The 27,775-nt window shown below is 35.4% G+C and overlaps 1 protein-coding gene across 1 annotated transcript in view; it reads right to left on the reverse strand.

Annotated features, from left to right (window-relative positions):
• Positions 1-27,775, reverse strand: part of ADAMTSL1 (ADAMTS like 1) — a 429,836-nt gene that overhangs the window by 179,068 nt on the left and 222,993 nt on the right. The gene's annotated exons all lie outside the window — the stretch shown is intronic.

The raw sequence follows: 27,775 nt of genomic DNA on the forward strand, positions 1-27,775 counted from the left end.
ATCTATATATATATATATATATATATATATATATATATCTATATATATATCTACGGTATATATATATAGCAAAAATTACATAAGTGTGTATGTGTATATATATATATATATATATATATATATACATATATCTTGAAAAGCATATACCAATCAGGCAAACAGAACATTAAAAACTACTGTCAATTTATTATTATTATTTAACTAATATATATATATATATATATATATATATATATATATATATATATATTAAGGATTTAGATTTATTAGTTGGCTAAGCTCTTCTGGGCAGGGTCCTCCCCTCCTCCTGAGTCACTGTCTGTATCTGTCTGTCATTTGCTACCCCTATTTAATGTACAGCGCCGCGTAATATGTTGGCGCTATATAAATCCTGTTTTTTATTATTATTATTATTATTATTATTATAATTATTATTAATAATATTAGTAATATTTAACTGTCAGTTCTTGGTTGTGTTGGAACCAAGAAAAATGTAAGAACTGGAGCAACTTTAACAAGGGTAAGACTGTGATAGCTGGACAACTATGTCAGTGAATTTCCACCCTGGAAGGTCTAGTGGGTACATTCTACATAGACACAGTTACAACGTAGTGGACAACCAGTGAACCTATCACAGGGTATACAGGGTATACAGGGCTCATGGATATGCAAGGTGTAAAATGATGGCCCAATCTGGAATAATCTCATCATAGATCTACTGCAGCAATACTGGTCACAATTTGCTGTGTTGGAGCTGCACACAAATTATACCTACAATAGGCACCAGTGCCTTCGAACTGGACCATATTGTAATGGTGGTCTGGACTAGTGAATCTTTTAGGCTTTATTTTAGATCACGTGAGTAGCCAGGGGAGTCATATACCAGGCAACAGGAAGAAGGTTGACCAGCATTGGCAATGTGAACCGAAATAATTTCTGCTAATGTCTTGGTGTCAGATACCACCTTCGGAGGTCTAGTGGGGTCCACGCTTCAAGAGGGCAAAGATGTTTTGGAGGCACAAGTGGGAAATATACACTACTGGGCAGAAAGTTTTAACATTTGATTCATCATTATGTGTTTGTATATATGAAATACTTTTCTATTCTTTTATTTCTACTCTATTTAAAACTTTTCTATCATAATTTTTACTATGGATCTGTTATATTTAGCTGCTGTTTGTTGTTAATGTCTGTTTTAAACCTAAAAGGTCTTCTCCAACTTCTGATTCTCTATACGGTGCACTGAAAGCTGCGTGAGGCTCTTTTAGAAGCAACAACTCCATCTTGTGGATGGTTGGTTCTGTAATTTAGAAGCACTAGAGATTTGTCTTTTGTACTTTGTTGTTGCATGCAAAATTTTTTATTTCCTACTTTTTCATTTTATAGTAGTATAATTCACTTCTACAACACCACCATTGCACGGATCAGAAACGCAGACCCCCAACATCTTCCAGGATCTAATTTTTCATAGGATAGAACGTCAAGAAAAAGATGAAAAAATGTTTATTTAAACATTCTAAAATACACAGGGCTGCTTCTTCCTCAAAGGAAAATCATGGATGGATCTTTATGTTATGCTTTACTAAAAAGCTGCTTGACAGCACAACTAAATAAGCACTTGATATAAGACTTTTGGCTGCTCATCGTTTATATGAAAGCTAAACCCTATTTTTAATATTGTGATGGGGCTAGCAAGATTTTATTGTCATTTGTGTCCTTGCTAGTGACAATAACCTTTCAATTTGTCCTGGCGACCTAAAGTAAGGGGAACTTCAAGCTTTTAAACTGTCATCTGAACAGGAAAGGACTTTTTTTAATGGGAACATTTGTTGCAATGAGAACTAAGAGGGAATTTCAGCTCACTTTAAGAAGATTTTCAGTTATGTCCTGTTGCATAAGAAGGAAGAATGAGAAAGGATGAAAAGGGATGAGAGGGGTAACATGATTTTTCAGAACATGTAACAAAAATAAAATAAAATACAACAGATATGTTATCACTGAATTCTATATAAACAAATCACTGCTTTGTGGATTTGCAATCATTTTAGGCAATTTTAGGTTGATTGGCTGCTGTGTTTGATTGTTTGCAGATATGTTGTATATTATATCTACTTTGTATAGTATTGCTTCAAAGAACAATTTTCTAAATTGGAAAATCAGTTTAATCTATATACCCCATATATGTTATCAGCAACCCTTTTTGTACCTAAATTGGTGAGACTAAAATTTGGGTAATCACATTTTTGTTGACCTGGGTAAGAAAAATGAACCTAGGCACGGAATGATTGAGCAAAGTTTGTATTGTTAAAATGTAACATGTATGGTGATCTTTAGTAAGTCCACACATTACTACAGATGTTCCCCAAGCTGATGGTTCGAGTTACAATATTTAGAACTTATGATGACAATACCAATACAGAAATTTGGTGTCGAAGGCAAAACGTTACACCGTATGCAGTACAATACGTACCATACCGATCAACATTTTATGAGACTCGTGGGTAGGCTAGGCTGGTTACCCCAGCAATGCCACTATACTATATGTACACCTAGAACACACATTGGTTGATTCAGGTGGGAGGTCCAGGTCCAGGTGGCAGGTTATGGCCGAGTCTACTATTCCATGTACCGTAATGGGAGTTCTAGTAAGCAGTATTAGGCAAAACTGACACCATGCTGCCTAATAATATGTTGAGACACACATCTGTCCTATATGCATTTATTAAAATAATGTACCTGTTCTGACTTACGTACAAATTCAATTTAAGAGCAAACCTACAATCCCAATCTCGTATGTAACCCAGGGACTACCTGTACTATAACTACTTGTTGCTGGGATGCTGCACTCCTACCAGACACAGGTGCATAGTCTTCCCCACACCAGGACTGCGTCACCTTTTTTTTCAAACACCAGACTTCTTCTTCCTTCTGTATTCCTCCTCTTCCTCCCCAGTCTTAACAGTGTACAGTAACTTTGGTTCCTGAACAAGCAGCACTTTATTGCAAAAAAGGACAGGTAATGTCCCTTCTGCAATGAGCATTCTTTCTGGCCTGATCGCTCTCTACAGCGTTGGTTGCTGGGATTCCTGGCTTTACCAGTTTTCCCTGCAGTTGTACAAGTGCACAGGAGTTACATCATCTTAGCCCAACCAGTCAAGATGGCCGGAGATTGGAACACGAATGAAAAGAAAGAAGATGACGGGTGAGTATAACAGGGTTTAGTTCTGGCTTCAGGCCAGCATCTTAAATAACTAGGTCCAGAAACAGCCAGGTCATTAGCATTTTCAGAAGCATCAGCAATAGCAGCCCTAATTTTTTTTATCAGTATACTTTTCTTTAGTTGTGGGGTTATTTACCATTACATTTCATGGTATAGATTAAATCACAGCACTTTATACAGAGCCCCCTATAGCACCCTATATAATTAGGCAGAAAAGCTATATATTTATTTATGTGATACAGCATAATGCCTATAGATGTGTGGCTACTTTTTGCTATTTACACAGCTGCCTACAACTCTTAATCACTGTGCTATTATCCTGTTAGCCTTGCTGTTGACAATGATACAGAATAAAACACAGAAGGTCTGGGTACATGGACATATGGCCTTCAACTTAGTGCCCCAATGTTCTGCCAACAACTGCTAGTAAAGTTTGTTGCCTTTTCCTATTTTTGTATTCACCATTGTGCTGCCATTTTTCTTTTCCCCAGTTGCTGTTTGTCTAAGTTTTCTCCAACCGCACCAAAGAGGTGCTTTATAGCCTGTTGGTTAAAATAAGCCACACTACATGCTGTATTTTAATATTAAGAATATTTCTCCAATAATATGGAATCCAACACTATAATGGTTAAAAAATTGGTTTCCTGTTGTGCCACGGCATCTGCAAACTCCCCAAAGACTAACCACTGTCAGATAAAATCACAAGTAAAAATTGTGTGTTTGGATAAAACCCATCTAACCAATGTTCCATGATCAGACAGTGCTTGATCACTTCGCTTGGCAAAGATTAAATAGATTATGGATGAACACATACTTTGATTTGCTGGCAATGGCTGGCCAATTAAACCTGTTAATTCATCTCCAGACTGTAACTACATGTAGAAGTCTAGCACATATCTTTATGGTTGGAGAATGTCAGCGGTAGGAATAGAAGATCCACTTGGTATTACACAAAACTAGGTATGTTAAATAATACAGCGTAGCTATGTAGGGAGTATTATGAAGACAACCACTGTCATCCTTTTTTATTGGCAAAACAGGTAAGATTTTTATAATGTTCAAAAAGAAATGACTATTCTAGTGTTAGACGGAGTGTTTGTCATTTCCTTCTGGCCAGAACCTCCACCCTCCTCCCCTTGTTCTCTTGGAACAGTAGCTTTCTTTGTAACCGAATGCTGTTGTATTCTAGAGGGAAATATCTACCCAGGAATGTGCCTATAACGTAACATGCCACGAGAGGCAGGCATTGGAAACCTTTAAAAGATTCAACTCCTCCCTAATGAAAACATAGAATAAAGCCTAAAAAAACATGGAAACATGCTTTACTCATTCTCATATATTTGATGATAGGAGATAGTAAGGTAGCCCCAATTCAAGGTTTGATAACTGCATACACGTTCATACCGTATTTCAATAAAGTAAAACTAAAACCTTTCTTCTTTTTAAGTGTTTCAGTATGTTTTCCATCATCTCTCTTTGTATACAGTTCTCTTTAATAATTTTTTGCCTGGTCTTAACAACCTGATGGGCAGCCCAATGACCAACTGAAGGGGTGCACATGGCAAGCTGACATTGCTGCTGCAAATTATTTTGTCTTTTTCCCCACTATGGAGATTTACACTCTATATTTGACACAGTGACCAGTGTCATGGGCAAACAAAAGGCTGTTTTTATAAAACAGGGAATTAGACATTCACTCAAACATTCCCTGGTGGGAATCTTCCAGGGATATGTGTTTCAATGACAGTAACTGATTCCAACCAGGGAATGTTTGAGTGAATGTTGGATTCCCTGTTTTATAAATAGAGCCCCAAATAAATAGAAATTTACATTTTGGGAGTTTTTAGAAAAAAGTGGTGCTAAAAAAAAAAAATATATATATTTATTGTAGAGTTGCTAGGATTTCATCAAGATATTAGCAGGATCATTTTATAATTGACTTTGCATATTTAGTTAGTATTTTCTGATCAAGCTTTAAGTAGTTTTAAAATGGCAATACATTATTAACTGAAGTATCCATCAAGGCTTTTAAACACTTGACATATATGTCTCCTATGTAAATTGTGTGTCAGCTGTCCCACATATTATGGCTATTGATTTCTTGCTTTTCACTTCAAATGCCATAAGGAATACTGCATCCCTTAGGGGAATTAAAAACTATGTCGCTGGCTTTTTTGAAATCCAAAAGCATATGCGTATAGTTTAAACATATATACAATATAGAGGTCATTTCTGAATATTTCCAGCCAATGTTTACCTAGCTTTTGCAGATTTTGTACACTGAATTCAATGTTAAAATGTGTGAACCAATGTTTTATAAAAAAAATAGTATATTAAAAACCTTGTTCTATGCACAGGAATTGCCTGTGTATGTGAAGATGGTTGTTTGATCCTTAGCAGGTTTATCACTGCTTATTTAAACCAGTGGAGTATCAGCTGTCCCTGGTGATTGGGAGCTGATAAACAGCTTTTTTTTAGTTATTACAGGAAAGAGCTAACTATCCCTACTGATTTACGAGAAGGATGAATTTTAACACCACTTAAATATTTAGTGCCTATGCTCATAATCTAGCTAGGACTACAAATAATTTCAAGCAGTCCATTTAATGTATGATTTATATAACTTTCACTAGACAATATAGTTTTCTACATGGATTTGAAAATGTGTGAATCCTGGGTAAACTGTGTGAGTCTTGTATTGATAAATAGACCCTAGTGTATAGTTTATTTAAGCCTAAGAACAGAACTGTAATACATAACAAATTTCCAGTTCTTAGGTGTGGCAGCTGTATTATTGCATTGTAACCCATTGCCATGCATTGCAGCATCGTAAAAAGCAACGGTCGCCAACTGGTGATTTTGGGGGTCCGCGGCTCTGGTTGGTGCACCCACAAGCGGGGTCAGGAGAAGGACCCCACTGGGGGGGACGCACCAGCCAGAGCCATGGGCCATGTCCCCAGTACAGTACCCAGGCTCGGGGAAGTGGGCAGACTGTATCCCTGGACACAACTCGCCCACTCTCCCATTGCAGGCTGAGATCTGCGATGGGAGAGTGGGCAAGGTTATGTCAAAATTAAGTCACTCTGGGGGAGATTTCTCCCCCTTTAAATGACACCCGGCTCCCTGCGCATGCAAATGGTGATTTTAGTGGTCCGCGAAGGACGTGTCTTGACTTACTGCACTGCACATGTTCTATGCCTTGTTTGCATGTTAGGAAAATGTAAGGATTTAAATGGACCCTTAGCTTAAGGTTACTACATTTATCAGTATACTGAATTTATCTCCTAAACAGAGGTGAGATGTTCTTTGGTGCATATAAAACACCAAAAGAGAACTAATACCAGAAGTTCTTGTTAGGGTTTATACATATTTTAGGTTTACTGTATGTGCTAAGGGTAACAGCACTTTTAACGAAAGTTTTGCTCATTTATCGGAAAAAAGCTTCAATATAATAAAACGTTAAATATTAACAGGGTATTTATTAAGACATTAATAATAAGGGAATTTAAGTACAAGCAATTTTAAGTTTAGGACACGCATAGTCAAAAAATAAATTGCTTATTACTTTTTGCTACATTGAATATATGGAAAATGTAATATTCTTTTCTTGGTTTTCAGCACATACGGAATTGAAATTATGGTATTGTGATTGTTCAGTTTTCACACATCAACTGGCGATTCCTGAAAAAGAAATTTGACTGATTTACTGTACGAATGAAAAAAGTGTTAGTATTTAGAAGGCAAGTCATAGACCTGCTTCCAGGAAGTGAATGTGTTCTTCCTCTCTGGGATACAATACCAACGATGCATTGCTAGTAAACCGTATATCTACAGCATACATATATGTCATTATCACTGTCACCTCATATATATTATATAATGCCCATGAAGGGTAGGTGCAAAGATTAAAGAGACCTGGTCATATTATAAAATGTATTAATCTAAGCAAAGACCTGAAAAGTAGAGTACTTACTTTTTCTGTTCACAGTGCTCAATGCCGCTCGGTGGTGGGGAACTGATCTGGAAATGTTCATCTACTATCCCCTTAAACTCTGACTAGTTCCTCTCTCTGACTTAATGCTACATAGTTACATAGTAGGTTAGGTTGAAAAAAGACAAAAGTCCACCAAGTTCAACCTCTAGGGAAATAAACATATCCCAGATATAAATGTGGGCTAATGTGGGGGATCCAGGAGATTGACATTCCTGGAAGTGTCAGCTTCCCAGTCACATTCAGGGGGATGGTCTGCTACGGAGCAGTGTTAAGTGGAATATACTGTACACTAATATGTAAAAGAATGTGCTAGGATTAAGACATTTGATTGGGATGCTTTAAAGCCTATACATTGATAACCTTTTTTGTATTAAGCTTTCCACATTTAAATATAAAACTAAAAAACTTTTAAGTGCTAAATATTCCTTTCAGGTTGTGAGACCAATACATTTCTATTGAATGTATTTCCTTAGGGAAAATATAAGGCTGAAGGTACCATGGATCATATTTGCTTTAAACTACGCTCACTTTTTGGCTTTCAGCTAGAAAGTGTGAGTAATATGCTAAATAAATGTGACCTTCTGTTTGATGCCAACTGAGTGTCACCATCTGCTCTTTACATCATGTGCTTTACTCCAATTTTTCTTTAAGTGGTTTACAGTATTTTCCACTGGATATCAACACAGCTACTTGCAAGATGGTGCAAAGGAGCTACAAAGGTCTTAGAATCAACCTAATATGAATGCAGCATATTATTATGTCATTCAAATAATCAACTTTAGGTTCAGAAATTCAACATCAAATGTTTTAAGCAATTTTCACTGCATTTTGACTTTTCATGTTAAAAATGATGACGTCTCTGTGTTTGCCTAAGCGATGATGACATTTTGGTACTTAGAAACGGCAGCCAAAGCAATTATGTGAGTTAACCCTTGTGTTCTCTTTTGCCTGATCCTCAGATTCTTCCTAAAAGGCAACCTGTCACAAACCTGGGCACTTTATACTGTTACAAGATTGTAATCAGCAAAACCCACGGAATCAAAAATATAAAATGTCCAGCTCCAAAAATATAGGCAGCTGATATTATATGTAAATTCTATCTCTTGCTATATATAGGTTGACATTGAAATACACCTTTAGCAGGCTATATCCCCGGATTTGTTGATTTGATTTGTGGTTATTACTTACTTCTGACAAAGAATATTTTCATCATGTGCTTAGTATAATTAGCCCAGGTTTGTGACTGATTTGCATTAAAACAAATCATCATATAGAGGCTGAGCATAACATTTAGGGTGACACCAATGTAAAAGTTAGACAACTGTGAAGGGGAAGCATTTCTTTCAAAAACAGGAATTGTTCCATTAAAAACAGGACATTTGGATGTTGTCACAATTCATAGACTGCTTTTAGTTGTTGTCTAAGTTTACAGTCTTCATGGTTTCTAAAAATACCTATGATGTAAAGTTAAAAAAAAATACTTTCAGCAGTAGCCAGGAAAACTTGCACTGCTGGTTGTAACCCTCCCCACAGCCCAACAATTTGTCTTTTTATGGTCAAATTACAAAAATTATTTAGAATGGAATGGGCAGAAACTGACAAACATAAAGAATCCAAAACACAATCTTTCTTTGAAACATGAAAGAGTTTCATTGCTAGACTTAATACTCCCACAAAAATAATAAAATGTGTTTTCAACACACCACATGGAACCTAGGAAGGGAGCTGGAATTTTGTATGGAAAATATCCCTCATCCCACATCATCATTATTGTACAGGTGTCATAGTAGCAGAAAGTAAAAGACTCTTTACCTCTCTACTTATACCTAAACAAATATTTTGGTTGGAGTTGGACCTAAAGATCTAAAGACCATTTCCCGCATATTTACAGTATGTCAATGCAGATGGTGGTGCACAGCATACTTTGTTGGCTCGGGGAAACAATAGCAACCAATAAAATATCCAAATACTTATTCTACTATTTATCCCAAATTTACAACTGGATGCATAGGACATAGCAAATGCCACAACTTCCCCATCCATTTGTGATTGAGGTTGACCACAATTTAACTAAACAAGACCCCAGACTCACAAGGCCACAGTTTAAACAACACGAACGGGTATAATTAAACATTTTTTTACTTAAAAGAAGTGTTTTAATTGCTTTTGTAGTACTCTTGACGTATACGTAAACAACATCATAGCATTATTAAAGCATATACAGCTAAGTACGTTAGGTTTGCAGGTGACATTTGACACAAGGATTGTTTAAGTTTAGATATTCTACTTGGTTTAGGCAACAATCATTTCATGTTCATGACTACCCATTGCCAATGAGGGTTCTCTAAATATAGCACCAGTATTCTGAGCCAGAGTTGTTGTTAGAACAGCCAACCAAAACTCATTATTGCTTCTTGAATTATAACAAACAAGAGTCAAATATCAGCTCTGTTTTTCTCAAGCAAACCACAGCATTCTTTTGAAATATTGTTTATCAAAAGATCCTTTACTTTCAGACAGTAATTTGCCAGTATCCAACCATGCCTTTCACATGTCTCATCAGAAATAAGTTAAAAGCATCTGAAAAGCTCTTTATTTAATTCAGTCAAATGACAAAGTCAGCTGAAATACAGACATAGTTAACTAAATAAAATTTTACACGCACATACATTTAAACATGTAGTAACAGCACTTAAAGCAGAACTAGTTCATTTTTCCTTTTGTAATGCAAACACTGTGAAACTGTGTAATTTATAAATACTGTACTTGCAAATGTTTAAGATTTCTTAATATGTACCCCAGGCAGTGCAGTTTCCACACTAAATAGCTATAAGGGTAAAAGGAACTGCACCCCAATGGATACTTACCAAGTTTAGATATTTATAGCACAAGTCTTGACAACTAATTACTGGGTGTCATTTTTTTTAAGGGACCTAGGGCTTTGACAGTTTACACTGAACAAATTTGCTGAAATCCTTGTATTCGCCAATGTTCTGTAAATATTGTGGTATATCATTTCTATACTCTCTTCCATTACATATAATTTCTGTTCGGTTTTGATAAGCTGTAAAGTAAGTTCAAAGAACAAAATGTATATAATAAAAATATAAAATATATATTGCAGTCCTTAGACATGATAGCTGCATTAGTTTCCTTTTTTTCTTTCTTCATGACCTGGTATTGCCAATAACACACTCTACTGTACCTACGGAGAAGGAACATAGCCACCATTGGACAGTAGCAGCTGTAGAAGGATAAGTGTTAGATGGACTAGAAGACTTAGAAGTGAATGACAAAAAATATAAATAATAATTATAATTCAATTAAAATAGTAATATTACATTTTATTTTAAAGGCATGTACCCTTAAATATTGCACACATTGAAGACAATACTACTGAGTAATGGTTTCCTTTTATCTTTGAATAATCCCCCTAATATCCTTCCCATAAACCAGTTTATTGATTCAGAGACAAACAACCATATTAACTTATGTGAACTTGTATATGCACAGATACATACAATGAGCGAGCAGGTTTTTGATAGTGAGAGACAGTAAGCACTGAACTTGTTTTTCAAGTAAGTTATTATATTCAGGATAACACTGACAGAAATAAACAAATTCTTTTAAATCTGCCATTCTCCCAGCCCTAATTGTACATTTTTATTGGGCTTCATAACTTTTAAATTATAAGCTTTCAGTTTTTTAGGCTTTTCACACTAATTCGCCCACAGGTGACTCATGTAAAATTGAAGAATAGTAGATATATGTGAACTTTTCTATAGCACAATCATGGTAGCTTTCTAGGGTAGCTTAGTATATTTTTTTTTAAATATTGGTCTGCAACAAACAAGGCAGCATGAAGTTATTGCCATATGGTATTCTTTACTTTGCTGTGAATACAACAAACTTTTAAAAGTTTACCCTTTAATGACCAAAAAATGCAATAAGGCACTGGTGCTGATTTACTAAAAGATAATCATCACACTGTTCCACTTCCTATCTAGCGGTACACTTGATGTGTGTATTAGATTGGTTCCGAAATGGGGGTTCTAAACAATAGATATCACTTGAACAAACATTTTGCCCAACACCCCTGCACTTCCTCCCGTGGTTGCCACTGTCGTCTATCCCAGAAATTAAATCTCATCCTATGATTGGCTACACATGGGAGATGGAAATTTTTGGGTAACAGTCCATCGTCCAACAAATGTCAGACCAATATATTCGAGGGGGAGCCAGTCTTCTTCCTTTTGCAACACAACTCATTCTCACTGAAAGCATACAAAACCTCTGTAGTCAGACACGTGATTATTGCTGCTATCTCCTGTATAGCCACCTGCTGGTGGTGCCCTAAACCACCTGCCATTTGGTTATGGTTACACAGGGTCAAATAAATCCACCGCATGGAAGACCTTACGTCCTCCATTTGAGACACCAACAGGAAAGTAGCTAATACATGGTTTTATTGGTTGTAATTTACAAAATCCAATGAATACCATAGCTACGTTGCCCAAAATGAACTCACTGGAGCTCTACGCTACCGGTCCATTTTCGCCTTATTTTTGGGACGCCCGCTAGCCTTCCCCCCTAAACTTCCTCCATGGGTAGTCCCCCACTAATGGAGCTTGTCCCCCCCTTTTATTTCTTTACCTTATTCTGGTTCAGTATGATTCCACATGTCAGTTATTCGATTTTCTGTACCAGGCCGTTTGAGTTTGTTTGAAATACTCTATATGAAATTGCAAAGTTTTAATAGTTTTTACTGCTGTATTTTGGTGTTATTGCATTTCATGCCTCCTCATCACTGGTTTCTAATTTGGTGTGATGATTAATAAACTGTAAAGTACATTTAAGTAAAGTAACTCATTTGTAATTCAAATTGTTTGCATTTATTTGCATTTAGAAGAGGTGACCCCTTTCTCCCCCACTGAGGGGGTAGTGGGGTCGCCAGTTGGCAAGGGGCTTATCCCAGATTTGGGGTTCAAAGCCCACTGCAATGTAAAAGAACACCACAAAACCTCTTTTTTTTGTGTCCCTATTGACCCATGTGCATCACAACATTTTTTCTGAAATTAAGGTAAAATAAATAAAAAAAACTTGCCAATCCCTACTGTTCAGTGTTTAGCACACTTGTCTAATTTTTTCCCAGCATTTTAGCAAACGCTTTAATTGTGTGATAACCTAGTAATATAATATTGCTGCTGAAAAGTAAAAAGACTAAACATGTATACTAATAACACCAAAGCCAGATGTCACAAACAATACTCAATGTGATATTTTACCTGAAGGTATGTATCATATGTCATATGAAATTAAATTAACCACAATCATTAAACATGACTGCTATGGGCACCATTTATTAGTTCCAGATTGGCAATGTGTTAAAGACACCAGATGTTCAGAAAATAAGTAATTATTCAAAGTTTACATTAAAAATGAATCCTGCGATATTCAACTAGTAATTGTTTGGTTTTGAGTCAATAATTTACTAATTATTACTATAGTGTTTCAGAATTGCAAACCAACATCACAAAGCATTACAACTCAGTACATTTAGTTACTGCATCAGCCAGTCATTTCATAGGAGAGATCAAGAAAGCAAACCTGCATAATATATAATTTTTGGAATGTTTAAAACCCCATCAGTGAAGCTTTGTTGTTTTGTGTAATCTTCATAAAAAAATAGTAAAATCCTACTGCATGGAGATTATCAAATTGTTCAATATACGAGAATGTTTGATGTTAAGGAAACCTGGGCTGAAAAAATTGGTAAGCCACTATCAGGTTGTAGGTGGCTAGCTGTCACGTTCATCTTAAGCTTTCATTACTTACTGACCTGGAGCCTCATTACATAAATGCTTGTTTTAGATCATTCACTGAGATTAAAGATAGCCAGGCAACCCAACAGAAAATCATTCTTGGCGCAAGAATGAAAAATGTTATCAATGCAGACAAATGCACAGAATAGTGAACCATGGTAAAAAAAGAAACATTATGTAAATGTCCTACAAGTACAGACCAGCCTTTGAGTCAAGCATTGTTCATCGGCAGTGCAAGCTATATAGAGCTGAGACTTCTTTCTGCAAAGGCTTTTTGACATTAGTCAGGACCCCACAGTAAAGATCTCCTAAGTGGGGCTTAAGGTAAGTATTTGGATGCCACTCAGGGGGATGTAAGGCATTTAAAGGATGACTTTAATTAATCTTGTATCGTAAACATTGTACATGTATGATATTCTTCTCTTGTCCTTTATCAACCAGTTCCAGTCTAAATATACACTACCCTTTCATTATCATTATCTCTGTTATAATCCATTTAATCCCTTCTCTTCTGTCTTGCCAATATAACTGCTTTTTGCAATAACTATCTCTCTGCTCAGCATTCTGTTTGTGTTTGTTTGAGTCCCCCTGTCATGTATTTATCTTAAATTCATCTTCACCATAGTTCTATCACTATTACTCCCACATAAGGATTTTATTGCAGATGGGATGATTTTATTTTGAAGGCCTAGTTCCACTTTATTAAGCTTTGAAAAGGACTTCTGAAATGACACGACTTTGTTAAAAGTTTAGTGACTGGGTTCAGATCCATTTTAAAGTTGTCAGCACTTAGAAAATCCCATTAATAACAACCCACAGTCCAAAGACTCATTTTTACTGAATTCAATGTAATAAAACCTTTCTCTGCCCTGACAACATTTGATCCATTGTTTTCCAATGTAGCTAGTCTCAAAGGAAGAGCAAACTTCTTTTTTTCACTTTGGATTTGAAACATGAAATTTAGGCAAACTAAACATTCCATTGTTGTGTCTTTTTTTTTGTCATACAACCGGTGTGCTATAAATCATCATCCGAGATTCAACCTTAGCTAACCTTGTACCCAGATAATATCTGTTCATTGCTATGTAGCTCTATACGTCTGGGATATACATCTTTATCCTGCTCGTTAAATGAAAAGTCCAATTCAGCTGTAAAGCCTCCTGTACTTCTGCTAAGGGTTAGCAAGGGGAAAGAAAAATCCAAAAATAAGTCTTCCAAACAGATGAAAACTTTAACAGGTTCCCCATCTGACAGAGACCTACCTGAAAACCTGGATATGTGGGTTTAAACTGGAAGCTACAAGCCCCACACTTACTCCCAGTACATTAAGAGTAATCTCCTTGTCCCCAATGCAACTGAAACATAACACAGTCCATTCTTTGTTTTTCTTTGCATTGAGTCCTAAACCCTCAAGGTATAAATCATTTTGATAATCACAATTGAAAAATACATTAGCAGCAGAGAAGTGGCAAAAACACAGAGTTTAGCATGTATTGTCTTACCCATTCTACCCTTGTACATTTAAAAATGAATTTGACTATAAAAACTTTTTTTTCATATTTTATTGCAGTCAACAATGAAAACAATATACAGATAAATATTACAGATTAGTGAAAAATCGAATACAAGCAATTAGAGGTGTACAGGGAATTAAGGACAGAAACATTGAAATACATTAACACTTTTCTTATGTTACACTGTGCTCTCTGCTTGTTCTATACCTAGTAAACGAAACAAATAAGAAATACACATTTTTATTATTGTTTAAGTTGTATGTATTAAAATAAATGTATTAAAAAAAATTGTCTGTCATTAAATGTACAGGCAAAATCTCAATCAAATTAGAAGCTACTTCTTCTTTTAACTACAAGTTTCAGATGTTATTTTACACTAATCTTAGTTCAGGATTCCCTGATATTTTTGGTAAGGCGAGGATAAGTATTTTGAAAGAAGTGTTCGCTTTTTAGAAGTTTAAGTGGAGCTCCAGGTATTGAGACCCACCCTCTGAATCTCCTATATGTATTTTAATATAAAAAAAATGTTTTGCATTCCTAGGAAATGGTATGAAAAAGATTAATTCTGCTGGAAGAGAACATTTTCACTGGGCCAAAGAGAAGGTTTGAGAAAGCACTGGAGCATAGCGAGAGTAATTAAAATATTAAATATCTATTGTAACACAATAGCATGGGTGCTATTTATTATTACAACATAGGGGCTGATTTAGTAAAGCTCTCCAAGGCTGGAGAGGATACACTTTAATCAGTGAAGTTGGGTGAACCAGCAAATCTTGAATGGTCTTTTGAAAGTCTCTTGCTTTTTGTTAGCAAATGTTTTCAATCTTGGATCACATCCAATCCAGGTTTGCTGGATCACCCAGCTTCACTGATGAAAGTCCATCCTTCCCACCATTGGAGAGCTTTAAAAAAAATCAGGCCCATAGAGGGACAGGTGAAAATATGAAGAATAATTACATAGAGGTAATGTAATGGATTTGTAAGATGGCGCTGAGCCAGGAGGTGTAAAGGCACTTGCACTGATGGTGTGAAAAGTGAGGGGTGAGCTCTGTGTACTACACCGTCCATGTTATTGGTAAACAAGCTGTGTGTACAGGAATGCAGAGCTCACTGGTGATAAAAATACTGTAAAATGATATTTGTCTGTTGGAGGTCTCCAAAGTGATATGAATACGTAGAAATGGGCTGTTTGTACTGGATGTTGCTGGTATGTAAGTTGTATGTATTGGAATGCAAACCATATTCTTTATATGGACACAGGAGAGTCAGCTTGTATGTACTGTGTAGTGTACATTTCAGTGTTAGCATCAGTATTGGAAAGTGATCAGTTGTTTTTACAAGACTGCAGATTTTTGTGCTTGCATCGGGGGTTTAATAAAGTGATATGTTGCTACTGGCCATTGCTTTTCTCCTCCATAAACACAAGAGAAGACATGGAAACCCGTTGACCCACAGTGCCATTTGCTGGAATTAAATTTTAAACTGCACATGTGTAAGAGGCCTAAGCCTCATGTACTGCGGATTTCAGTGGTAGCATGGATACAAACAAGCTATGTGTTCTTAAATGCAGGCCTTCCTAGTGGAATGGATACTGGAAAGTAAGCTGTGTGAGAGGAACTGCAAATCTAACTGGGGACATGTATACTGTTTTCAATATATTTTAATGTTTTCTGCATGGTGAGGGTGGGATATCACTTGTTCTGCATGTTCTGCTGAGGAAATCATCCAGAAGTGAAACAGAAAGTTGCAAACATTTAAATTATTTTTTTACCCAATATACTCATCCACAATTCTGCACATACTTGGTTTCCATTACTACATCAAAATATATACAATTAATGTAGTAATGGAAACCAAGTATGTGCAGATTTGGGGATGAGTATGTTGGGTAAAAAAATGTAATAGTTTTGTGAATTTAATTTGTGAATAAGAAATTCTCCACTGCACAGCTTATTGTACATTCCAAATAAAGTATTGGTAGTTTTGAAAAATTGGGTATATTTATATAATTAATCACTTTAAATGCCCTTGTATAATACATTTTAAGTTATTTTTAGCTTAGGAAAATAGATATAACTATTGGTTTTAGCAGCTTCTACTCTTGTATAAAAGTTTTGTCAAGTCTAAGTATATGAGTCAGTTTGAATAAAGCTGTAGTAAATTGAGTAAATCAACAACATGTAATGTCATTATATTATTTTGATTTTGTATGTATCTGATAAAAGTGAAAATGCCACATTTAAGCAGTGTCAAGGTGTACTGTGTTTTTAGACAATAATAAATGACAAAGTCAGACACTAATGGTAATCCAATACGTTCCAGCCAGTTGGAATCCCTTGAGTTACTGCTTTAGGAGCAACATTTTCAAAATTATTTTTACTTCTTTAGGATGACATAAGAATGTAGCAGTTTGAAATTGTTTTTTACTGTCTACAAAATGTTTCTACTTTTCCAATTTCCTCTAAAGTACAGTGAACCAGAACAAATATTTCCTTTTCCCCAAAAATGAAACCAGCAGACATATTAGTGGAAAGTGGATTTATGAAAATAAAGGGTGTTTTTAAATCCTAATGAGAAGTACTGCTGCTCAAATTGTCAAAGACTTGCCAAGATGTCCTGGCTAATATATACGTTGTAGTATGTCCTATAACAAACTTTCTTGCTGTTATTAAAGGTTGCCACACACACAGGAGTGCTGAGGCTGATGATACTGATGTTGTACATAGTGCATGTGCAACCCTAAAGGGCAACATATCAGAGACGGATGCAACTAAAATGTATTCTATTGTCTGAAACCGTTAAAAAGGGATGTAATCAGTTACTAACTGCCCCTAAACAAATTATACATTATAAAAAAATAATTTTTATACCGATATTTGTTTTAGTGTTCTTCAGTGAAAACCAGTAGGGCTGAGTAAGCAGAAGGTCTTGGGGGTTGCTGAAGATACATTCTGGCACTTGCATGTCCTATACTTTATATCGGACATCAACATTTTAAATAACAGAGTTGATTTAAAGTAGAACTATAGTCACAATTTCCCCCTGTTCCTATATTGTTTCACCTTTGATTTGTTACACCTTTAAAACATATCAAAAACCTACAAGAGTAAAGCCTACATACTTTTATTACTTGCTTACTAAAAATCAGCCTCATGCCAAGTTAGATACTTAAAACTATAGATAAAGATTGTGAGCTTCTCTGAAGGACAGTTAGTGACATGACAATGGACTTTGTAAATTGCTGCTATATAAATACATCATATCAAGAGGAAATATTGGAACAATGTAGAAAATGTATTTACTTTTCTACTTTAGAAAGCTAACTTGTGCTTCATATTTAAGAGAACTTCAGCAACCTTGGTTAGTAATGGATTCCTGTTATTTTATTTTTTTCTCTTTAGTTTACAGCTATTCAGCCAAATTACACATAAATATGATTATAAAAGATGGGCTCTACAATGTTACATGAACACATACATGCTCCACAAAAGATGAATGATGCTTATTGAGGAATAAATAGTTTTAGCTTTCAACTCTATCTGGCATAGATTACCTGTTGCGCTCTAGAGTTTATTAAGCCATAATTTCCTAGCTTCTACCAGCTGTTGCTTGCTGTATAACTCCAAAGGTTGCTGCTGACCCATATCCATGTTAAATACTTCAAGAGTACAGCTGCGAAACAGATAAGGTTATGAGATATTGCATTCAACCATATTTCCCCCTAACCTCATTATAAATAGCATTTATTGTACAGTGATGTAATGCTAAATAATCACATGAACCTGGAGGAATTAGGCTTGGTTCCCTTTACAACCACTGAACTAATATAATATATGTATGACACCATGTCCCTAATGTGGCCTGAATTATCTTAGAAATGTAATTTTTAATTGAAATTCAATTTAGGTTTGATTAAAAATTGTGCAGCCTTGACCTCTGAACCTCTTAGGAGATCTTTGGTTGCATAATGTTATCAGAGGCTAGAGATATTTTTAATAAAGAAAATATTCAATCTAAACTTAATTTCACAAATTCATTAAATGGTAGATTATTTTAAAGTGGCCATGTCACCAACTATTTTATATTAAACAGCAATGTGCTTTGTTCACAAATGACTAATAAATAACATTTAAATAAAAAGCAAAACCAATAATTCACCCAAGCCAAGACTGTATGCTTATCATCCGTTTATAAATCCCAAAAGAAACTGATGGGAAAAAATAAATGAACTTTTTGTGGGTGCTCTGATACACCCAAAAGAAATTCAGGAGACCACAGTACTTTACTTGAATTGGGGGCAATTAAATCGCTACTAACATGAAAAAGGCTACAGAAAAACAACTTTTTTTTTGTTACAGCTGTTTCTGCAGAATGTGAGCCATCCTATTTACAGCAATGTAGATAGTTGATCCCAACATATGATTTCTTGTGTATTTCCAGTGCATATAAAGTTATTGGCCAATGCAATAAAGTGAACCCGAAGCATAGCCTGATATATTTTTTTTATATTTTGTCTGTCTGACAACAGCCACAAGTCACATCTAAAGTGAGTTTATATTAGGCAGTTTTGCTTTAATATCTTGATGTAGAAATGGGAACACAGGGGTGGGGTGGTGAAAAATTGGTTAAGATTGGAGTAGACTGAGGTTGTCTTTAAATAAATATAAGCCTCAGAAGCTGTATTTTATAGGTGTTATAACTGCATACTGTGTGAGATCTATATGTATATATATATATATATATATATTATAGTGGAGTCAGGAGTATGAGGCCACGTTTTCTGGTACTTTCCTTTATTTCACCTGGAAAATAAGGTAATAGACTCGGATAAGGAGGTTATAAAAGCAGCTGGATAGAATCCAAGTTTAGAGTCTCTTAAAAAGACTGGGTGGGCCAAATACTCCATCACTCCACAAGGCCAGGAATTGGAAGAACCCTGAAACACCTGGATGATCACAATGAAAGGGAATGGATTCCACTAGAAATTAATGTTAGGTTTGGGCCTGAAATAGGAATTGAGCCAGAAGTGCTGGGAATCCCAAGGAGGTCTCTAAATTTAGGTCGGCTGGATCTTTCGCACTGGGGTGAGTGTGTCAGGGCAAGTCACAGAGAAAGAGTGCTAGCAGCCTGTTGGAATAAGGCAGTATTGATTTAAACCAGAGAGTGGATCTTTTGTTTGTTTTACATTGACCCAGTACTCCTGTGATAGGACATGTGGCATATTACGTTTAAGGAGGCAAATAAATATGAGCAGGTTAGTATAAAATCTGATGTAATGTCCACAATACCTCTGTTCAAGCATTCAATATGTATAGTTTAATTATTAAATCCAATAGGAGCAGTGGCTACAGCAGGTGTGATCCCTCATTCCACCTGATAATCCTTATACTTACCTGTCCCTGATCCACAGAGGTTTAGGAGTGTAGCCTGTGGCCACAATCTCAGTTCAGTCCTATGGAGAGTTTAATAGCCTAGTATGAACTCTCCATAGAATTAAATAGTGGTAGCAGCATAGATAGTTAGAAAATGCTAAGATTCTAAAAAAGAGGCATTTGGGGGTCTGGGAGGACAGGGGACAACAATAATTTTAAATATTTTTACCAAAACATTGTCCTAAGAGTTAGAATCACCAAAAACTGAAATGTTACTTTCAGGTGAATGGACTTGTTAACTCATTCCCCTAAATGCATACTGTATAAATATAAAAAAAATAATTATTTTTTTCACAGCCTTTTCTGTTAATATAAACCTTAATACACATATGAAGCTAAAATGAATCTACTCATAGTTACCAAATTGATATATTTTTTAGTTCTTGCTTTTACCTAAAGCCTGTTAAAGGAATATTTTATTTTGTTTGTCCTAATAAGGTCACTATCCTATTCATTCTCTGCATCCAATGGCAAATTGGTATCAATGAAACCAATATAGAAATGACTTCATTTTGGCAATTGTAGACACATGAGGTTGTGGAGCATGTTACTACTTCACAGGAGTCAACTAATAGAACCGTATTGTGGTCCTGAGGTGTTTTGTCACTTTTTGGTATAGCACTTAGACCTTTGGCTGTGTCCACATGTTGACATGGGCGTCTGCGATAGTCATCAGTGGTTTTACTGTGTGACTCATTAAGTTGCTATGACAGTAAATCACTGTGTTTTGAATAACCTGAGACCATGTTATTAGCTTCATTGCAGCTTGGATTGTTTCACTGTATTATTCTGATTGTGCCATTATGTAACCTAAAGTAATTGGAAGATCTAAGGCAATTTGGCAAACAAATGTTAACTTGTTTTTCGCAATAAATACTAATTAACTATCATGCCATGGCATTCTTTCAGAAAGAGAGAAAAGTGTCTACATATTTGCATTTATATTCTTATTCAATTTCATTACCATATATTGCTGTTAGGGTTCAAGCATGGAATCTATTCATCTCAAGATAAAAGTGCATACTCATTTTTTTTATATTCTTTTGTCAGGTAAACCTGGAACGTTGGATTTAAATAGTTCATATTTTATTCTTCCAAATAGCAATCTCCTGCCTAATCTGCACCTTATATCAATATAAATTATTGCTAGCAAACATGAATGGTCATTTTCTGATCTTTATTGCTAGTTTAGTTATAGTTGGAAGACAAGAGAAGGAATTTGTGATATTCACAATCAGTGCATCACGTGATAATATAATGCAGAGAGTCCATCACATACTCTTCTAATACAAAAGCATTAACTAGAGGGTCTACATATTCCCATTCATGTTGCATCTACTTTAAAGGAAACAATAATTAAGATTGCAAATTCTGATTCTCATTTGCAAATTCTGATTCTCATTCTCATCTGCAAATTCTAGTCCTCTTGCTCTAAAGCTTACCTTCTTTCTTTAATATTTGAGCTATAGTCCCAAGAATAACAAGTATACAGATACGGACTTCTAGCAATACTCTGACTTTACTGATCTGCAAGGCAATGAATAAGGATGTATTGAAGCCAGTAGATCAATAGACAGAAAATCTATTTGCATTTTCCAAAAGAAACTAACACTCCCCACAGTTTTCTCATGAATGGTTAGTTTTATACAACCATCTATGGTTAGGTAGAAGTAGTTTTACTTTTGTACAATAAGATATGTTGTGACTTCTACTGACAAAAACAGTATAGGTTGTACAAAAAGGACAATACAGTATTCTTTTTAAGAATATTATAAGTCTACCTAACAATTTAAATTGGTCTTTCATTGAAACACATTTTTCCTAAACACAACCCTGGTGTGCAGTTCTTCAGCGTCTTGCACAGTAATAACATACAGTTGAGATGACAAATATAATTAATTGCATTACAAAATCCATACCTTTTAGCACACATTTTCCTGGTGTTGTTTATTTAACATAAGCCTACCCAAACCCCTTTCTTGTTGAATTAGAAATGTGTTTATGGGAGCATAGTAAACTACTGAAGTAGTTAGTGAAGGCTACAGTGGAGTAGCAGAATGAATAACTGTCTATATCAAGTTATATCAGGTTTCTCATTTGCAAAATGTGTTTAGAGAAACAATTTAACTGTTATCTTGGAAGCATTACATTGTTTGCAATATGGCGAGTATGTGTCAACATGTATATTAAAAGTAAATCAATCATGATGGAAAGTAAAATTTTGCTTTCACTTGCTTTTTTGCTATGCAGCGGTAACATGTTATCGCTTTACCATCTAATGCTGCGGCATTGTACCCTGGGATTAGTTATTTGCAACATTCTATAGATGTCTTGCCATCTAGACTGGTGGCCAAGGAATAATCTGTCAGATTGTTCCATTACACTTTGCAATTTTTTCAGTCTGCTGAAATTTGCATCACCAATGTTTGGTTTAAAGGGCCACTAAAAATGGTGTTTAATTAGTTTTTAAAGGATCTGTAGAATTTTTCTTCACACTACAAAACAGGCCAAGCTCTGTGAGAGACTGATGTAGAACTGAAGAGCCATTAGCAAGGCATGCTATGTCTCATACAGTTTAAAAAGGAAATGTGTCTGCCAAATGGTACTATAGTTTAGTCTATGATGTGCTCTTCTTTAATTTCTGTATAAAATAAAATTAAGAAGATGGAAAAATAAATGGTGATTTCCAGACAGGGTCTTCAAAAGTACACTAAAACTTAAGCACGGTTTTATAACTCTAAAGGGTCATTTGGAGGTCAAATTGAACAAATTTTCTAAATTGTGACCAAAAATGCAGGTTCATAGAAAAGTTCAAATGCAGCAACAATAGCTTAAGGGATTTTCCAGGCTGTATTAAAATAGAGCTTCTATTTCTGATCCCTCTATGGAGCCCCGTACCCACAATATAATCAACAGATATCTCATCCTACCATTTTCTACAGTGGAGATAGATGCCATTGGGGACTGATGTAAATCATATGATAATTTTTGCAAAGATTTGCCAAATGCCCATTGTAACCCATAATACTAAGGCTATGGGGAAAAGTTAAGCTGGCACAAAGCCAGACACCACTTATTCCTATTTTGTGGTTGACAGATTTTCCCCTTAGTACAATAAATATCACAGAATGATAACTAATGCCTGCATCCACTTTATTGTCTAATTATGTTACACTGTTTCATCTGTAGGCAGCTATACATTGAAGCTAAAATTGTTGTTCCAAGTTTTTAAAATGTGGCTAATCCTCCATGATTTTTTTTGAAGACCATCACAATGTTATAAGTTATGTTAGGACCCTGAAAAAAGGAAACATATAAATGACAATTTGTTATTGGAATGTATTGTGTAGATATAGAGGAAAGAAAGAGGTTTAAAGCTCAGAATCACGTGTGTATTTTGTAGTTAATACATACAACAGTGGTACAAAGTAATTTTTGCCACCATATATCCAATTGTCTGTTACCGTCACAGGGTTTGGATATTTTTCCTAGACATAATTTTCCTAAACATCATACAATATATTGTTGAAAACAAAAAGAGGACCTGTAGTGGTCACACAATCCCTGACGCATTTCGCTAATTATAGGCTTCCTCAGGGTTATGTGGTTGCAGAGATTGTATAATTTCTGTTGTACAGGTAAAAAATATATAGCATCAAAATTTGCAATATCATACAGTAATGTTTAAATTTTATTGCATTATTTGAAAAGATATTTGACACCTGATCAAAGTTTACTAGATTGAATATATTATACATCGGTAACAAACATTGAGGATTAGAAAGAATAATAATATTGACATTTTAGTACAAAATATGTTAGTTTTTTCTAATGATAACTACCATATTAGGACTAATTGTAAAATAGGTGTCGAAAAAATCGACACATGTTTAGATAGCACTTATGTTGGACAATCTACTTCAACATTTCAAGCTTTCATATCTGATGTTTTAATTAAACAATGTTAATGTAAATTAGGGTATGCCAATAATAGTCCAAGGAATAAAGTGATGGTATTACTTAGATTTAGTTGAACTGCGGTCTAGGTAAGGGAGACAATTTGTCATTGACAGTTTCCTAGTGCATCACAATGACTTTAAATGCTTTTAAAACTGTATGCATATATATTACTACACAAATGTCAATTCTAATTATAATGGAAATTATAGTACTTATAATATAACTTATAATATAACTATGTTTCAAATGAAAACACACACTTGTATAACAAATTTGTTTTTTTTTCTGTTGCTCCCTATAAATGTCCTATAAATGTTTGGTTGCAGTTCTGCTGTAAATGAAATGCGTGTTATGGGTGATAACCTCAAAAATTTATATTTGTTAATCCTTGGTGTATATGCTACAGATACAATAGCCAATAAAAAAGATATCTTAAACACTTGCCTATATATTTCTCATATTACATACCTACCTATATATTACCTTTGCTGCTGGAGCCAGCAACAGTATTGACACAGCGGAAAAACAGAACATACTACATACTCCATTTATTGAGATCAGACAGTATCAGTGGATAACCAGGTGAAAAGTATGGGCCAATACCAGAATGTGTACAGGGTTTACTTTTTACAGGTACAAATGATATTAGGCAGCCCACAAAACGTTACTATGGCATGCAAATATCAGTCTATCTAGGTCAAAACACCAGCTCAGACAATCTAGGTAAAATGGCAAACTTCTCTATAATGTTTACCGGAACCAGGAGCAGAATTGCACGGGCCCCTCCGGAACTTGTCTCCATTGTGGTTGAATGAGCTTCTTACCAGACCGGTCTAAGTCTAGCTGATCTCAGACTCTCTGTATACTGTTGAGAGGACCTATGGGCTGATCAGCCTCAATGTTACCTGTAACTTTACTGTACTCTGTAAATATTCTGCACATGATGTTTTTACAAAGTCAGTATCCCAATATTAATAAAATTAACTGACAGCAATGATTAGTTGTGTACGAATATACTGTATTTAGCCCGGACCTGCATATTACGCTCACTTTACCTTTACTGGACATATCTCATATCAGGAAAATATTGTGGCTGTTGTGATTTCAAAGAATACCTGAGAGACTGAACTGAAATATTAGAAATGACCAAAGCTGGTTCCTATTTACAAGAAATCACATTTCCACTGGGAAGGGAGGATAAAGTATGGTGAAAAGTCCCTTTCACTGCTTTATAACCCCAATACATTGATCAGTGCATATGATTCCTATCACATAAACTTTAATCACTGGAGAGGCTGTGATATGTTTTACAAAGATGAATACATCTGTAAATAAATAAAGCCAGATGGTCATGCAAAAAACAATTGCAAATGTTTTTCCTTATTTTCATTAGGTTTTGGTAGACTGTAAAATTGATATGTACCATATGTGTTCAGATAATGCAATAAATTGGATTTATATATATTACAGATCAAAATGACAAAATAGATAAGATATTTTTTCCCAATAATGTACAAACTTTGTACACTATGGAAGGAAAACTTTTTTGCTTGTTTCTAAAACACTGTTTAATATTTGTAAATATAAATGTTTTTTGAAGTTGATACTAGAACCTTATAATTACAGGTATACTAAAAAGAGGATTTTTGATGAGTTGTTCATGGAGCATTTTGGTATTTAAACTGGGAAAATGTCCCATACCTTCTCTGCTCAGACTTAAGCTCCCGCAGTGCCTAGGTTTCATTCTAGTTCCAGAGCTGTGAAATTTATTAGCTTTATTACCTATATATACAATTATTTAATTTCCTTCTTGTATTCTCTCCCTGTCAGGTATAAGGGAAAGCTGAGCAGAGGGCTGTAAGGTTGTCCTATAGCTCTGCAATCAACAAAACTCCTGCTTTATGCTTAATGGAAAGCTCTGGCTTGGGATCAACAAGGAGCATGTTGGACCTGTGCAGAGTGATAACTTACCCACAGCGAGCAAGGGTTCCACCTTGCAGTATACTAGAAGGAGACATCTTTTCCTCCTCTGCTGCTGATTTTTATAGATAATAAAGTCATTTTGAAGTGTCTTGAATGTATTTAGATTATTTCAACTGAAAGTTCAATTGGTCTTTAAAGTTTACTATCCATTGTCCTAAAGGACACTTTGCACTAAAAAGCCTTAGTTCCACCCTAACGTATTCTGTGCTAAACACTAGCCCCAGCCAGGTGCCTACATACCTATTCTGATGGCCTCCTGTGGTGGTTAAAACCTTGGTGTAGAAATGTTGTCTGATGCATCCCATGTCTGTAATTTGAACGGGTCATACCCAATTTTTTGGAGTTAGGTCCTGTTAATCTTCTAGATTGTAAGCTCTTCGGGGCAGGTTCTTCTCCTCCTCCTGTGTCACTGTCTGTATTTGTCTGTCGTGCAACCCCTATTTAATGTACAGCGCTGCGTAATATGTTGGCGTGATATAAATACAAATACATAAATGTGTGATATTATGCTTTCTTATGCTCACATTGCCAAATTCAATTACATATTTATTTTTGTTACTCCAAATTGTTATATAGCAAAGAGAAGAAATTAACTGAGAACTCTGTTCATGCCTAAAGGTGTTTAAGGCACCAATATTTATCTTACAATGGTACACACTCAGATCCCAAAGGCGAAATTAGCAGCAGGGGGAAAACAAATATGTCTCACATTCTTAATGTTCTGTGAATAGCTCTCAGCTCAGCTGGTCAGAGGACGGTTTATAAATTAGAAGGGATAGCAGATGGCCCTGGGTCAGCAGGAACAGGCTCAGCCAACTTGGTGTAAGAGTTACCTCCCAAATGGATTGAGGGATTTACACCTATGAATCAAATCAGCTGGAAAACAAGCACAAGCTAAACCAGCCATGCACGGGGCTAGAGATGTCTGCTCAACTTAATTACAGGCAACACCTACTAATTGAAGAATTTTCTACAAGGTTGAGAGACATAAAACTGGTCACAAGTAAGTGTCGTACTTGTCAAATGACAGTTTACTGCCAATAAATCACAGATGTTTGAGCTCTTAAAATACATTTGTACACTGTTTAAATAACCACTGGAATCACAGCTATGAACTTTTCTGCTCTTGTCATGGACTTCTTATAAAATGCTGTATTCCAGGCAGGTTTTTTGTAATATATATATAAGTATATAATATATATATATATTAAATATGACGCTGAGAATACAAAAATTGGCACAAATCTTTCCCCAGGATAACAATGTTTTTTTTAGCCATGTACGTCCTCACTGGACTCCTAAAATAGGCATAGAAGAACTGATTCTTTTTTTCAATTCCCTATCCTAGTGTATTATCTTTGTGAACGGAGTCAGTTATCAGACCCATCCCCACTCCACTATAAATTGTGTATTTGTATATGTTTTTATCATTGTCCCTATTGGAATGATTCCCATCACTTCCCTTCCTGGGAGGAAATAGACGTTTACTCTTCTCACACACAGGGACACAGATGACAATAAAAATCTGAGGCCTTTCCATTCTCTGCTCTTTTCCAAATCACATTAAATGTTTTGGCTGAAGTTGGGCTTCAGTGTATGCTCTGAAATTTATGCATTTACAACCTTATTCCCCACAATGTGCCTGTCTACAAATCATTAGGAATTAAATCATGCCATTTTGTTTATAGAAAATACAACTTCTGACAGTATTGATCAGGATGCTCACAGGCATATTCTTGGGACACAGAGGTTGCAGGGCTGCCATTATGACAGTAAATTGCTGCATATGATGCATTTTATCTACTCTGTGGCCCTGATTTACTAAAGCTCTCCAAGGCTGGAGAGAATAC

This window comes from Pyxicephalus adspersus, chromosome 3 (genome assembly GCF_032062135.1).
Source record: "Pyxicephalus adspersus chromosome 3, UCB_Pads_2.0, whole genome shotgun sequence".
NCBI lineage: Eukaryota > Metazoa > Chordata > Amphibia > Anura > Pyxicephalidae > Pyxicephalus > Pyxicephalus adspersus.